The following is an 11,235-nucleotide window of genomic DNA, read 5'->3' as shown; positions in this document are numbered from 1 at the left end:
ACCGCTCCGACCCTCAATTCGGAGCCAATTGCGCCATCCATGGACGGGTGGATAGACCCCGCCACGGAGGTCGTATTCTCAGCAGCGATCGAGCCGAGTGTCGACCTTACCCTTCACGGGAGCCGTGATGCCGAACTGCCGGAATCTTCCCCGGCCACGGACTCCGAACCGCCTACGCCCGCACCTATCGAATCCGATTGGGCGCCGATCATGGAGTTCACCTCTGCGGATATCTTTCAGCACTCACCCTTCGGCGACATACTGAACTCATTAAGGTCCCTCTCCCTGTCAGGAGAGTCCTGGTCGAACTATGTTCGGCAGGATTGGGATGCGGATGACGAAGAAATTCGCCGCCCACCCACCACCCACTTAGTAGCCACTGTCGACAATTTGACCGACATGCTCGATTTCGACTCCAAAGACATCGACGGTATGGACGACGATGCGGGAGACGAAGAGGAACCACTGCCCATAGGGCACTGGACAGCCACCTCATCGTATGATATATACATCGTGGACACACCCAAAGAAGGCAATGGCGACGAGACAGCGGAGGATGACCCCTCCAAGAAGCAACCCAAGCGCCGACGTCAGCGGCACCGCTCTAAGTCTCTCCAAGGCAAAAGCGGTGATACCGGCACAGGAGATAATAGCACTCTGGATAGTGCCGAAGATGACAACAATCCCCTCCAGCAAGATTTAGAACAGGAGGATGGAGAAGCCAGCCCTCCCGAGAGAGCGGCAGATGGAGAGGCGGAGGATGATAATTACATGCCTCCCTTCGAAGACGAGGCAAGCCTAGACGACGACGAATTCGTCGTGCCTGAGGATCCCGTCAAACAAGAGCGCTTCAAGCGCCGGCTTATAGCCACGGCAAATAGCCTTAAGAAAAAGCAACAGCAGCTTCAAGCTGATCAAGCTTTGCTAGCTGACAGATGGACTGAAGTCCTTGCGGCCGAGGAATATAAACTCGAACGCCCCTCCAAGAGTTACCCAAAGCGCAGGTTGCGACCCCGACTGGAGGAGGAAGCACCAAAACATACATCTCCAGCGTATGACGCGGCTGATCGGCCACCTCGTGGCCGCGACAAAGAGGCATTTCAGCCAAAAGCTCAGCCCGCACCCCGACGCCACTCAAATAAAAATGTAAAGGCATGGGGAAATATGCCAGACCTGCGAGACATATTGGAGGACAAAGCAGAACACGCAAGATCGATCTACGGATCACGAGGGCGTGCCACTATGCGAGACGATAACCGTCACGCCGGATATAGTAAAAGTAAATCCGGTCGGGTCGAACACAGCGGACAAGACTCATTTGAGCTGCGTCGCGATATAGCCCGGTACAGAGGCGCTGCACACCCCCTATGCTTCACAGACGAAGTAATGGATCACCAAATCCCAGAGGGTTTCAAACCCGTAAATATCGAATCATACGACGGCACAACAGATCCTGCGGTATGGATCGAGGACTTCCTCCTGCACATCCACATGGCCCGTGGTGACGATCTACACACCATCAAATACCACCCACTCAAACTCAAAGGACCATCTCGGCATTGGCTCAACAGCCTGCCAGCAGAATCCATTGGCTGTTGGGAAGATCCGGAAGCCGCATTCCTTGACAACTTCCACAGCACTTATGTGCGACCACTAGATGCCGATGACTTGAGCCACATAATTCGGCAGCCAGAGGAATCGGCCAGGAAATTCTGGACATGGTTCTTGACAAAGAAAAATCAAATCGTCGACTGTCCGGATGCAGAGGCCCTGGCAGCTTTTAAGCACAACATCCGCGATGAGTGGCTCGCCCGGCACATTGGCCAGGAAAAGCCAAAATCTATGGCAGCCCTCACGACACTCATGACCCGCTTTTGCGCGGGAGAAGACAGTTGGTTGGCTCGTAGCAATAACATATCAAAGAACCACGGTACTTCAGGTACCAAGGACAGCAATGGCAGGTCACGTTGCAACAAACATAAGCGCCGCGTCAATAGCGACAATACCGAGGATACGGCAGTCAATGCCGGATTCAGAGGCTCTAAACCCGGTCAGTGGAAAAAGCCATTCAAAAGAAGCACTCTGGGCCCTTCCAGTTTGGACCGAATACTCGATCGCTCGTGCCAAATACATGGCACCCCTGACAAGCCAGCCAACCACACCAACAGGGAATGTTGGGTGTTCAAGCAGGCGGGCAAGTTAAATGCTGAAAACAAAAATAAGGGGTCACATAGCGATGACGAGGAGGAGCCCCGGCAGCCGAACACCAGAGGACAGAAGAGGTTCCCCCCACAAGTGAGGACGGTGAACATGATATACGCAACCCACATCCCCAAGAAGGAGCGGAAGCGTGCGTTAAGGGATGTATATGCGTTGGAGCCAGTCGCCCCAAAGTTCAACCCATGGTCCTCCTGCCCGATCACCTTCGATCGCAGGGACCATCCCACTAGTATCCGTCATGGCGGATTCGCCGCACTGGTCCTAGACCCAATCATCGACGGATTTCACCTCACTCGAGTCCTTATGGACGGAGGCAGCAGCCTGAACTTGCTTTATCAGGACACAGTGCACAAAATGGGTATAGACCCCTCAAGGATCAAACCCACAAAAACGTCCTTCAAAGGCGTCATACCAGGTGTAGAGGCCCATTGCACAGGCTCAGTCACACTGGAAGTGGTCTTCGGATCCCCGGATAACTTCTGAAGCGAGGAGTTAATCTTCGATATAGTCCCGTTCCGCAGTGGCTATCATGCACTGCTCGGGCGAACCGCATTTGCGAGATTCAACACGGTACCACACTATGGATATCTCAAGCTCAAGATGCCAGGACCTCGGGGGGTCATCACAGTCAATGGAAACACAGAGCGCTCTCTCCGCACGGAGGAGCACACTGCGGCCCTCGCAGCAGAAGCGCAAAGTAGCCTCTTAAGGCAATCCACCAGTTCGGCGATTAAAGACTCGGACACCTTCAAGCGCGCCCGGAGTAATCGGCAACAAGACCGCCTGGCACGTTCCGAGCTCGCATAGCAATGCGGCCCCCACTCCAGTCCCAGCCAAACGGCAAAATCCATGCCATGCGTACATAATTACGCATTGAAAATACCATGGGCATAGGGTGGAGGGGGGCACGACTACGGCACGCCCCAAGATGCCGCTCAACCGCACTACGGGCTTCCCGCTTTGTTATTTTTCTCTCTTTCAGGACTTCAATCTCTGGAAACCCTGTCCGGCAGTATAATTGCCGGACACACGATGCAACAACCAAGGAGGCAGAAAGCTACGTCGCACCACGGAACTCCCAGGTGGCTTCTGATAACAAGTGAAATACCTGCTTTAAATACCATTCCTCAGCTTTCCCTTGGAGGGGACATGTCAAATAGTCCTACTTTTTGCTTATCGCACTACTTGTATCATTCTGCTTCGACGCACCTTTTTGAAAAAACAATGCATAGCACTAGACTATTACCGCATTCTCTATTATTTCTTTATATATATATATATATATATGTTCATTCATGACATTCAACACCTGTACACTCTGGTACGGCCAATACGCCAGGGGCTTAAGCGTACCCCATAATACGGCGTGAGAAGTCCGAACACTTTCGACGATGCGGCACCCCGAACTTATAGCATTATATGCATCAGCTCCGAATCATGTCTTGGGTCAATAGTTGGGTTTGCCCGGCTCCCATGTTTTGGTACCTTACGTACCGCTATATCGGCTAAGGTAGCACTGGGAGAACTACTGCGATTGTGCCCCGGTTCATCTGGGCTAAGCACCTCAGTAGAGAAAGCTAAAACTGACTGTCATGATAAGGCGAGAGCTAGTCACTTTTCGAGAGGTCTCAAGTCCCTAAAGACTTATGCCGCTTAGAGCAAGGAGTCGGCTTTGTCCGGCTTAAGGCGTGTATAGCGCCCCGAATTCGGCCTTCCGAATACTAGGGGCTTCGCCAAAATTTAAAATTGTAGACTTCTATGGCTAAGTGAGAGTGATAAAGCATTATAGTCTGATTGCCTTGTTCGTTACGCTGAGCAACTCCCTCGAAGGACCCAACAATGGGAACAAGAGTGCTCAGATTCATCCCGAACACCCCAGCACTCGTGGCATGGGGGCAGAAGCCGACGACTAGCCATCTCTCAGATTTAATAAACAGTCGCATAGAAGGTAATATTTTAAATTCAAACCAGCGTTGCATAGCGCATATGAACAAGTTTTCATAATACAGGATCACACGAGTGAGTTCATTCAAATATTACATCCTTCGCACACTCGTCCGCCACAAGAGGGGCACCCTTCAGGACACCCTCATAATACATTTCGGGGTGGCGATCCTCCTTGCCCTGCGGAGGCCCCTCCTTCACCAGCTTCTCGGCGTCCATCTTGGCCCAGTGCACCTTTGCACAGGCAAAAGCCCGGTGGGCACCTTCGATACAGACGGACCGCTTGATGACTTCCAGCCGTGGGCAGGCATCCACAAGCCACCTCACCAGGCCGAAGTAGCTGTTGGGAAGGGAGTCGCCAGGCCATAGCCGGACTATAAGGCCCCTCATGGCCTGTTCGGCCGCCTTGTGCAGCTCGACCAGTTGCTTCAGCTGCTCGCTCATAGGCATCGGGTGTTCGGTCCTAGTATACTGAGACCAGAACAACTTCTCCGTCGAGCTTCCCTCCTCGGACTGGTAATACTTCACGGCATCTGACACGCTGCGGGGCAAATCTGCGAATGCTCCTGGAGAGCTCCGAACTCGGGTAAGTAACAAGTAATTTACTTTCACATGCTTGCTTTGCATATTGAATGCCTTACCCGCCGCTATCTTCCCCATCGCCTCAATTTCCTGGAGGGCCTTTTGGGCTTCAGTCTTGGCATGCTTTGTGCTCTCGAGGGTCGCGACAAGCTCAGACTCTCGCGTCTTCGAGTCAAGCTCCAAAGTCTCGTGTCTCTTCACGAGAGCCTGGAGCTCTTGCTGCACCTTGCCCACCCGTGCCTCTTGTTTCTCCCGCTCAGTGCCCTCCTTGGCCGCTTTGTTTTCGGCCTCGGACAACGATTGCTTCAGGGTCGCCACTTGCCCACTTCGGTCATGGCCCCTGGCACATTCATGATGATCCTGTCAGTTCGCTACCACATTTTCTTTTTTTATATAGACAAGGTATTACTTACCTTTGTTCTCCTTGAGCTGCCTATTGGCAAGGCCGAGCTCTTTCTCGGACCGCTCGAGGTCCTACTTCAGTGCGGCGACCTCTGCAGTTAGTGCGGCAGAGGTCAGCAGCGAAGCCTGCATACGCATATAGACATACTTATATTAGACTCCTGCAGATATTATCGATCCTCTATTCGGCTTTTCTTTGTGAACACCAAACAGAGCATCAGGGGCTACTGTCTATGTGGTACTATTTTTCCTATATTTTAAATACTTACCTCAAAGCCTGTTAGAAGGCTGGCACAGGCTTCAGTCAGTCCGCTCTTGGCGGAATGAACCTTCTTGATCACCGCACTCATAATAGTGCGGTGCTCTTCATCGATGGAAGCGCCGCGAAGCGCTCCCAGCAGGTCATCCGGTGCCTCTGGTTGGACAGAGGTCACCAGCACGGACGGCTTGCCCTTATTGGAAGGGGGCCGCCTGCCCGAGTCCAGAACCATTGGAGGTTCCGGCGCAGTGTTCGACTGAGGGCCGAACTTGGAGCCCTTGTGAGCCTTACTCCCTTTGCTCCTGGAGTCCGGAAGGTCGCCTTGAGGTGCCTCCGGGACTGTCTCCCCCCATCTCGGTGCCCCTTGAGACAATACCTCGGCATTGTACGTAGGGCAAGCGGTTGGAAGTGTATCATTATCCATGTCCGATGAGTCCAAGGAACCGTCTGACGAGGATACGTCGATACGGGCTTGGGGTGGACTACATAATCATGTTCGACGTTAGGGGAAGCAGTGCAACAAAAGTATGCTATGAGTTACTCTGGTATCCGAATACTTATGACTTCGCCAGGGGCTTGACCCTAAGTAACCACTCGTCTTCGCCATCGGCGGCGGTGGTGGAACAGTCCGGAAGGAGAGTCCTTCCCTTCTTGGACCCTTCGGCCTCCCCGGTTGGGGCAGCCTTCCTTTTCTTGTCTCCCCCGGTTGGAGGGAGAGAGTCTTCATCTTCCTCCTCCTCGTTTTCACAGGAGGAGTGCGTCTTGGAGTTATCGGACGATGAGTCCGATACCACTTGGCGCCGGGAACTCTTTCGGGTTCCCTTGGCCTTCTTCTTGGTCTTCTCCGGCACCTCATAAGGAGCCGGAGTCCGCATCTCCATCAGGAGAGCGTCTGCGGGGTCTTCGGGTAGAGGGGCCGGGCAGTTAATCTGCTCCAATATCTCCACCCAGTCATGTCAAAGGCATGGGAGCTTAGACCCCGCACATGGTTAAGCTATGGGAAATAAGTACCCTACGCACAGAGCTTACCGGATTCGCAAGGCACTTCGCGCTTAGCCCGTGGTCCTTGGTAAGAGAAGGGGGGACCTCGGCGCCCTTGAATAGCACCTTCCAGACGTCCTTATGCATCATGTCGAAGAGCTCGCGCGGAGTCTGGTGCTGGGCCGGGTCGAACTCCCACAAGTTAAAAGCCCGTTGTTGGCACGGGAGGATCCGGCGGAAGAGCATGACCTGGACTATGTTGACAAGCTTAAGCTTCTTGCTTATCATGTTCCGGATACACTTCTGGAGTCCGTCCAGCTCCACCGATGAGCCCCAAGATAGTCCCTTCTCCTTCCAGGAAGTGAGCCACGTGGGTATTCCGGATCGAAACTCGGGGGCCGCCACCCAGTTGGCGTCGCGCGGCTCGGTGATGTAGAACCACCCCGATTGCCACCCCTTTATGGTCTCCATGAAGGAGCCCTCGAGCCATGTAACGTTGGGCATTTTGCCCACCATGGCTCCACCGCATTCCGCTTGTTGGCCGCCTACTACCTTCGGCTTGATATTGAAGGTCTTTAGCCATAGGCCGAAGTGGGGCCGGATGCGGAGGAAAGCCTCGCACACGACGATGAACGCCGAGATGTTGAGGATGAAATTCGGGGCCAGATCATGAAAGTCCAGCCGATAATAGAACATAAGGCCGCGGACGAATGGATGGAGGGGAAACCCCAGTCCGCGGACGAAGTGGGGAAGGAAAACCACCCTTTCGTGAGGTTCCGGGGTAGGGACGACCTGCCCCGCGGCTGGAAGCCGGTGCGCGATATCCGCGGCTAAGTATCCGACTCCACGTAGCTTTTTGATGTGTCCCTCCATGACGGAGGAGGCCATCCACTTGCCTCCCGCTCCGGACATGTTTGGAGAGAGTTGAGGAGAAGGATGTGGACTTGGGCGTTGGAGCTCGAGTGCGCGAGAATGGATGAGCAAGGAGGAAGAAGGCGTGGGTAGAAAAAGGTGAAAGCTTATCCCTTTATAAGGGCGGACGAAACTATGCGCCCCCCACCAGCCTGGTAAAACTCGCTTATCCCCCAAGTGCCGTAATTGGTGGCGCGGTTGGGTTACCCATGCCCGTATTGATGGGAATCCCGTAATAAGGGGAACACGATCTCTGCTTTGACAAGACGTGTCAAGAAACCGCCTCGCGTTATGTGCGGGGCTGGTTAAAGAAAAACGGTTCGAATAATTACCGTGCCATGGCGTGATGTCATGCTGCCAAAACGTGTCAGCAGATTAGATTTGTGGAAATATTATTTTCTCTACGGTGGTATGTGGAACTTATTTTGCAGGGTCGGACACTATCCTTGTATTCAAACTCTTCTATGGTGTATTCAGAGGAGGAACCCGCCTTGCAATGCTGAAGACAACACTGCGCACCGGACTCATCGTCATTGAAGCCTGGTTCAGGGGCTACTGAGGGAGTCCTGGATTAGGGGGTCTCCGGACAGCCGGACTATATCCTTTGGCCGGACTGTTGGACTATGAAGATACGAGATTGAAGACTTCGTCCCGTGTCCGGATGGGACTCTACTTGGCGTGGAAGGCAAGCTAGGAAATACGGATATGCATATCTCCTCCTTTATAACCGACCTTGTGTAACCCTAGCCTCCTCCGATGTCTATATAAATGTGACGCCCCAAGACCGGAGCTTCAGATACCTTCCTTGGGTTCCGAGTTTCGTTGGTGTTTTGTTTGGTTCGTTGCATTCGTCATTGCATCATGTGCATTGCATCATGTCATCATGCAACCTGTTTTAAAAACTTAACTAAATAAATGGCATGGATCTTTGATCCATTTAAATCGAGGGAATTCACATGGTGATTCTCTTTAAAACATCCTCTTGATATTTAGAGAGCTATAGTAAATATTCCATTTATTTTGAATTAACCATAACACACTTGCAAATATCCCATGCCTTTTTCCTTCTCAACTCTTGGTCTCTAACTTTGTCATATATCTTTTCTTCATTTTCCGGAGCTCCACCTAATTTCTCAACATTTTTGGGCACTTCGAAAAACCTCGTCCTAGTTCAAACCCATTTGAATTAAATTCAAATGAGTTTGAATTCTTATCGTTCGATCTGGCCTTTTCTAATTTTCACGGACCAAGCTTATTTTTGTGAGTCCAATAAATTTACCCTCATGTTCAAATTCGTTCCCTAAACCCCTCTTTTTTTTTCCTTTCTCTCTTTTGTTTTCTGTCAAATTAGTTTTATGAGAGAGAGAGAGAAGAGGCCCAGCAGCCATCCAGCCAGCAGGCCTCCTGGCCTTTTTCCTCTCCCCACCTCCCAAGGCCTAGGCGCATCCCCCTTCTCTACTGGGCCGGCCTCCCAAGGCCCAGCTCTAACCCTAGCGCCACCTAGCCCGATCCCCACGCGCACCTCCCCTCGTTCGCTCGTCCTCCCTCCGCCGCCACACACGCCCCGCACCCGATCCCCATCTCTCTTCCAATCCCAGCGCACTCCTCTCGTCCTCTCCCTTGCACCGTCACCCAGAGAGGGAGAAAGAGGAGCGAGAACCCCATGTCGCCGAGCGCCCGAGGAGAGGAGCTCCTCGAGCACTGACCGCCCTTAGCAACCTCCTCCCCTCTCCTCCCCGCGCCTTCCCGAGCGCCATGGCCGCCGCCCGCTCCATGCAGTCGTTGTTGTCCCGCCGGCGTGCCGAGTCCTGCCTCCTTTCTCCCTCTACATCGCGCCCTCCTCATCGAAGCTGGCCCCGCCGCCACCGCCCGGGCGAGCGCCGCCCCTGAGCTCCTCGCCAAGGCCAGCGTCGCCAGCACCGTCCTCCACTGCCTCCTCGCCAGGGTCCCTCACAGGCTCCTCCTTGTTGCCTTGCCTCGTCGCTGGTCCCTGCTCCGGCGCCGCGCCACTGTGGCCAGGAGCTCCTCGGCCCGACATGCCCCTGACCCTGCTTCTCCTCGGCTGCCATGGCCTGGACTCCTCTGTGTCCATGGTCCCTCCAGAAGCTCCGACCCCGACCTCCACCTGTGACAGTTGCTGCTCCTATGACTTGAGATGCTGCTTCGTGCTTCACCACTACCGTCGACCTCCGAAGAACAGGGTTTTGCCAAGTACCCCTTCGTTTCGATGAGATCAGCAAGTCCGAAGAACGCCAAGTTCGACGACGCTCTCCGCCCGAACGACTACCGCTGATGCGACCTCTCCGTCGTCGTGGGTTTCGTCAAGTTCAACGGTGTACCCCGAAGCCCTCGGATTCGTCAAGTCCGAAGGTGCAAGTACCACTCTGAACCATGTATGACGACCGTCGCCGAAGACCCGTGTAACGCGAACGTCAGGTTCGACTACCGTCGCGTGAACCGCTACTTCCACTATGAACGTGAATGACTACCGTCGCGGAACAACTACTTCCTCTACTTCCCTTGACGAACTCAAACCGTCCCGTTTGCACGCTTTGAAGGTATAACCGTCGAGAACAAACGTCCGAGAATGAATGCTTGTGTCGTATGGGGTGCACCCTTTGTCTGCACCATGTCCGAATTGTCACTCGTTTTCCATGCCACTAACCCATGGGAACCCGATAGTCGGGATCACCCACCATCTTTTGCATGCTCCCGTCACTTTTCCTTTTGCACCAGTATCTCCGTGAGCTATCGGAACCGGAATGTTGCCATGGCATCATTTTCGTTGTCATTGTCGTGGCACCCCTTTCGTTTCCGCCACGATGACAAATGCCTCATATCTTTTCATGTCAACATTTTCTTAAAATTGCATAAACTTGTTCATGTCATCCGCATCATGATAACAACAATTAAAATGTTTAAATTGTTGTTGCACCAAATTGATAAATGCATATGGGGATTTACCGGATTCGTTATTTGTTATGTCCGACCCCATTTAAATTGTTTAGATGGTGTAGTTTTGTTATGCTTCACCTCTTACCATGTTTAACAACATTTAATATTGTTGGGTACATAAATGGGATCGAACTAAATAATTGATGTGGTGTTCCGTCAATATGCAACTCGTTGCATATTGAGCTCCACTTAATTTGTAGGATTGTTTGTGCACTTTGCCATGCCATGCATATTTAAACCGGACATGCATCATACTCGATTGTGCATCATGCCATGATTATGTGATAGTTGTTTACCATGTTGTTTGCTTCTTTCCGGTGTGCTTCTTCGATTGGTTCCGATAACGTTATGTTTGTGAGGATCTGTTCGGCTACGTTCGTTTATCTTCCTCATGGACTCGTTCTTCTTCCTTACGGGATTTCAGGCAAGATGACCATACCATCGAAATCACTTTTATATTTGCTTGCTAGTTGCTCGCTCATTTGCTATGCCTATGCCGCGATACCTACCACTTGTTTATCATGTCTCCCATATTGTTGAACCAAGCCTCTAACCCACCTTGTCCTAGCAAACCGTTGTTTGGCTATGTTACCGCTTTGCTCAGCCCCTCTTATAGCGTTGTTAGTTGCAGGTGAAGATTGAAGTTTGTTTCTTGTTGGAACTTGGAGATGTTGTTCCTTGTTGGAACATGTTTACTTGTTGGGATATCACAATATATCTTATTTAATTAATGCATCTATATACTGGGTAAAGGGTGGAAGGCTCGGCCTTATGCCTGGTGTTTTGTTACACTCTTGCCGCCCTAGTTTCCGTCATATCGGTGTTATGTTCCTGGATTTTGCGTTCCTTACGCGGTTGGGTAATAATGGGAACCCCTTGACAGTTTGCCTTGAATAAAACTCCTCCAGCAATGCCCAACCTTGGTTTTACCATTTGCCACCTAGCCTTTTCTTTCCCTTGGGTTCTGCAGACTCAAGGGT

Source organism: Triticum aestivum, chromosome 2A (genome assembly GCF_018294505.1).
Source record: "Triticum aestivum cultivar Chinese Spring chromosome 2A, IWGSC CS RefSeq v2.1, whole genome shotgun sequence".
In the NCBI taxonomy this organism is placed as follows: Eukaryota; Viridiplantae; Streptophyta; class Magnoliopsida; order Poales; family Poaceae; genus Triticum; species Triticum aestivum.
The sequence above is the reverse complement of the archived record's forward strand: the minus strand, read 5'-3'. Positions refer to the sequence as shown.